We start from the raw sequence: 5,000 nt of genomic DNA on the forward strand, positions 1-5,000 counted from the left end.
CACAAATATGCGTTGTTGTACTTTTGGATGTACTTCTCCGTACTCTGTAAGGACCTCTGCAGTTTTGGTAAGTAAAATAAAAACATGTATATACGTGGCTGATTGACCAAAATGACTGAGCTTTGTTAAACAAACACGTACGACAATGCTAGCTTGTTATTAGCCCAAGGCAGCATGCTGATCTTTCAGTGTTTGATGATCTGTCGGCTTGTCAAGTAACTTAATTATAATTTGAATGCCATTGCTTTTGAAAGCAAAATGTGTCTGTTTGGCGTGCGTCAGGTGTAATTCCCTCCTTCCGTACCGTAGCCAAGTCCTTACATCAAGATGAGTAAACATTTCACTACCATTCTGGCACTATGCTGGCCAGTGGCCACATCGGAAAAGCAAGTCTAGCTGTGTTCCTCCGTCAACTGTTAAATATTGTTTGTTTCTGTGTTGCCAAATTGCCAAGTTGCTAGTTGGTGATGAAATGATGGTCATTGGTACGTTCGTTTTCAGTATGCAAATTGCGTCATTAATGTTGACTGTACTGAGTGACGAGTGCATAGTGTAATGTAAATTGTGTCATTAATGTTTAATTGTAGGCCTACTGACGAGTGCATTGTGTAGTAAACATTTCCCCATCCTCATGTGACATGGTTTCATTCTGTAGGCAAACAACAAACCACACGTCACCTGGAAAACAGAGCCAGGACTCACTGTCAGGTAAGTAAAGTTTCAAATCCTTAAAGTATGCTCCTGAGTTAAGACCAGAGACCTTCCAATGTAAAGCTAACACCATCATCTGCTTACTCTGCATGTGTTTATATATTAGTAATAAAATAGTAATGAAATATAGTCCAGGAAGACAGATGCTGAGGCACTCAAGGTTGCAATTTTTTTACTTTTTTATTTGGCTACAATGCCTACGCGTTTCGGCCCTTATGGCCTTCTTCAGGGCGTATCAAGCTTGTATCCTTGATACGCCCTGAAGAAGGCCATAAGGGCCGAAACGCGTAGGCATTGTAGCCAAATAAAAAAGTTTTTTTTTTAAAGAATTGCAACCTTGAGTGCCTCAGCATCTGTCTTCCTGGACCAAGTTTGAGAGCCTCTACACTGATGAGCACCAAGGAAAAAAGGTGAAGACCCAGAAGCACTCCAATTACCTGCTTGTGAGTAATGAAATATATGTTGTTCTCATCACCCTTCGTTTGTCATCATTTTCTTTACAGATGTCTGAAAATGTACAGTAGGCTACACGCCAGCAGGTCTCACCATAGTCAACATCATCAAGGATTGTCACTCCGACCTGAGAAGAGGCCCCATAGAGACACGGACAAGGACCAGCCACTGTTGCCAGTGCACAACTGAGGACCCGACCAGCCTGCTGCCATCTATGATATATAGTACCCGGTATGTAACATTACACTACACTCAGCCAATGCTTTCATCCAAAGCTTATCACTTATTTTTACATGTGCCTCCCAATTTGAAGGGACAAAAAGTAATTGGACTGGATAAAAGTATACATCAAGCGTAGTAAACTCTTAGCATTTGTCAGTAGCCACTATCTTCAATAATTACAAGGGTACCAATTCTATTGACAGATATGCATGCCCACACCATGAAACTACCACCCCATGATTTTCACTGATTAGGCAGCATGCTTTGAAACATGAGCAGCCCATCTCCTTATCTATTGTGTTTTCTTCCCATGAACCTAAGTTGTTGGTGTATCAAACGGTGACGTATTCTCATCACACTTCATATGCCATTATTTTATTTACAGCGGAGCGGTCTGAAGACGTGGAGTACACTGCAGCAGGTATCACATGACCAAGGACTTGGACAACGTCTCTGTTTACATCTATAGTGTATTACACAAGTGAGTGTACACCCCCATATTTCTGCAGATGTAATGGGACAATAAAGACATTTGAAAACTGAAAATGAAGTCTGCACTTCAAGCTCATCACATTACATAAGTAAAACAGGAGCTTGGTGAGCAGACTTAATTTTCAGTTGTCATTTGACTTTGTTAGTCCTGCACCCAAAACTTTTTTGAGAAGGATGTTCATGGGTTTTTCCTTTTTAAACAAATGTAGACATTTGTAGACACTGAAATGTTATAGTTACTCTATATATACCAGTGATATGCTTCAATTATGTTAATGTTACATTAATTATTTTTTAAAAATAGATTTGTATTTATCGTTACAGCTGAAGATGTGCACAGTACGCTACTGCCTGCATCCTACCACCACAGAGGATCCGATATGCAGAACCAGCTTCAAAAACCATTGCAATTATGAAACACAGTTAATAAATGCTTATATACAGCAGCCCGCACATTTTGTTTAATTTGTAATATTGGTTAACACACTATTGTTACAACTGTTTAGATCGGTGTTTCCCAACCAGGGGTACATGTACCACTAGGGGTACGTGAACACAATGCAGGTGGTACATGCATTGGCAGGTATCAATAAAAAGAAATGTATGGAGCATAATCATATTGGGATAGAGCAGTGGTTCCTAACCTATGGGTCGGGACCCAACTTATGGGTCGCCAAAGATCCACAGTGGGTCGCGAAGCCCTCTTGATTTTAAGGGGTTTCGTTTTAATACCATATAGCCCATGTTGAATATATGACAAAGTAAAGCTTTTAAACTGATATATGCATAGAGGCAACAAAATGTAAGCGACACATTAAACAGTCATTCTATATTTGACTGAAGACAAATTGAGGAATACAATTTTCTAATGAGTTTCCACAGGACTCCCTCTCGCCTGGGACTCCCTCTCGCGTGGGCGCTGGCATGATTGGGTCACCAAAGCTTACAATGGTAAAAATATGGGTCCCTGAAGAAAAAGGTTGGGAACCACTGGGATAGAGGAAGATATACAGTAGACTAGAGCATGAGGGAGGGGGTACTCATGGTATGACAAAAATGCTTAGGGGGTACATGAGACAAAAAAGAAGTTGGGAGACACTGTGTGATTGAAGTAATGCATTTCTTACAAGCTTGGGGAAGAATGTCCACTCCATGATTTGCAAGTTTAAAAAGCTGAACATAAGGGTGAATATTTCATTTTAATCTTTATGTCAAGCATACAAAACACCCAGATGTTTAGTCATAGCCTACTGTAGGCCAGCTATGTTTTACTAACTGAAAGGTGTTAACTTTGGTTTGTTTACCATACCGTCTACTTCTAAGAGTGATTTTGTATTCTGAATCTTTTCAAAAACTGGGGGGGATCAGCAAAAAAATGGTCATGATGACTGCTCGACACGGCAATCTTCATCTTCAATCTTCCGGATGACAGCTTGGCGTCGAGGAGCCTTTCTTCAGCGTCCATGGTTTGTCTGTCAAACGGAAAGGTTTTGCATGTCATTTGATGCCCAAACATTCAAAGTTATTTACAAATGTCCGTAGAGGATTAACTTGGTGTGGCAGACACAAACCAAACAATATTTTACGCAGATGTACAACATGAAAATTGGAGCATTCTGAGCTCTCATACAAAAGCAATGTTGATACTGAGTATTGCTGACATGGATTATGTTTTGCCAAACGGTACGCCGACCCCAAAGACACATCTGCATTTTCTGTGTACAGCTCTGTTTGTAGCCTAACTTCCCATTTATCTTTAATTGCGGCTACATTACAACGTGGTGAAGTAACTTATAGTAAGCTAGGTCTTTCGCCACTCGGCTGGCTCACGTTAGATGCTAAGCTAAAATTATTATGGTCATCATAACAAGCTCTTCAAGGTTTCGTTAACCCAAAGTATCATTTTATTAATAGCATGGTATATTTGCCATACTTACCGATCACCAGTTCCATTTGAACTTGTGTTGCTGTTTTTATGACAATCAAGGGTTTCTGTGTCGACCAGTTCCGCAGCTGAAAAGTGGGTTCAATATTTCTGCTGGGGACGCCATGTCATATTCGGGTGGGAGGGGCGGGACATGTCTTGAAGTGTCTGTTTGTGGATTGGCCGGCGATGTTGACCTATCAGCAATGTAGCTCAACGTTGTCAAGGTGATTATTATATTTCCGCATTTTTGGGGCGGAAGAAAATCAGCCGCGGTTGCTTCAAAACCGTTGAATGGAGTTCTATCGAACTCCGCAGTCCAGTTATACTATACACGTCAGTGGTCAGGGTACTCAATTAAACAACGTCAGCGTCTCTGAGCAATACTGCAAGCAGAGCGGGCAGCGTACAACTGGAACGAGTGTGCTTGAAGTACAGAAGTATACTGATTGGGACGCTCCTGTTCTGCAGTAACCAAACTTTCGTTGCCTAGCAACAACAGGACTCGCCGCCGCCACCGCGAGCTAGTTCAACTTCAGTGCAGCAGAGCCAGGCAAGGTAAGCTTCCTGACAACGAACTTTTAATGTAGTTCTAGCTTTAACCTGCTTTCATTTTGTCTCTGAGCATTGAAGGATTTTAACTGTATACATTGCAAACACGTCTTATCAGCCGTGTTTGTGCTGAAATAGCCTACAGAGGTACATGGAAACCACTAGTTCTAGCTAGCTCTGCCCACCATGTTTTCAATGACTGAAGCTAGGTGCTAGCTAGAGTTTGCCTTTGTAAATCAGCAACGATGTCAGCCTGAGGAAGATTTACAACGTGCATTTAACATGGTACTGCATTTCAGAAGCAAATTTAGCGATGGTGAATTGATAACATAAAAAAATAAACGTGGTGAAACCGGTCTTGCAGTTGACTTCTCTGTTTGTTTGTTTGTGTTCACAGGACTTCCTCTGGATGGTGGCAGATTGACAACCTCACATCAGTGAACATGAATCTCATAACTGATTGGAAAAATAAATAAAGTTTTGCACACAATGTGTTTGTCTGTGTACTTGAATCACTTCATATTAGGCTAGTCTATATTGTATTAAAAATGATAATAACTAAGTAGTTGAGTGGAAATAAGAAATAAGACATTTTAAGACCATGAAAATATGTAATTTCCATAAAATTGAGTGGAATAGGTGATAA

General features: G+C 40.7%; 1 protein-coding gene and 2 long non-coding RNA genes across 5 annotated transcripts in view; 1 reads left to right on the top strand and 2 right to left on the bottom strand.

The window, feature by feature from the left end:
• samd10b (sterile alpha motif domain containing 10b) overlaps positions 1 to 5,000 on the bottom strand; it is a 146,422-nt gene that overhangs the window by 3,184 nt on the left and 138,238 nt on the right. The gene's annotated exons all lie outside the window — the stretch shown is intronic.
• Positions 656 to 2,324, top strand: LOC134456671 (uncharacterized). 3 transcript variants are annotated; one of them, XR_010036356.1, is made up of 4 exons: positions 656 to 708; positions 1,215 to 1,395; positions 1,772 to 1,867; positions 2,203 to 2,324. It is a non-coding gene; the product is annotated as an uncharacterized LOC134456671 (long non-coding RNA). The 3 variants fall into 3 exon arrangements; XR_010036357.1 differs by lacking the exon at positions 656 to 708 and adding an exon at positions 1,052 to 1,121; XR_010036355.1 differs by lacking the exon at positions 656 to 708 and having other exon boundaries at positions 1,050 to 1,395.
• Positions 2,980 to 4,113, bottom strand: LOC134456672 (uncharacterized). The gene is made up of 2 exons (XR_010036358.1): positions 3,816 to 4,113; positions 2,980 to 3,350 (listed from the first exon to the last, which is right to left on the bottom strand). It is a non-coding gene; the product is annotated as an uncharacterized LOC134456672 (long non-coding RNA).

Source organism: Engraulis encrasicolus, chromosome 10 (genome assembly GCF_034702125.1).
Source record: "Engraulis encrasicolus isolate BLACKSEA-1 chromosome 10, IST_EnEncr_1.0, whole genome shotgun sequence".
In the NCBI taxonomy this organism is placed as follows: Eukaryota; Metazoa; Chordata; class Actinopteri; order Clupeiformes; family Engraulidae; genus Engraulis; species Engraulis encrasicolus.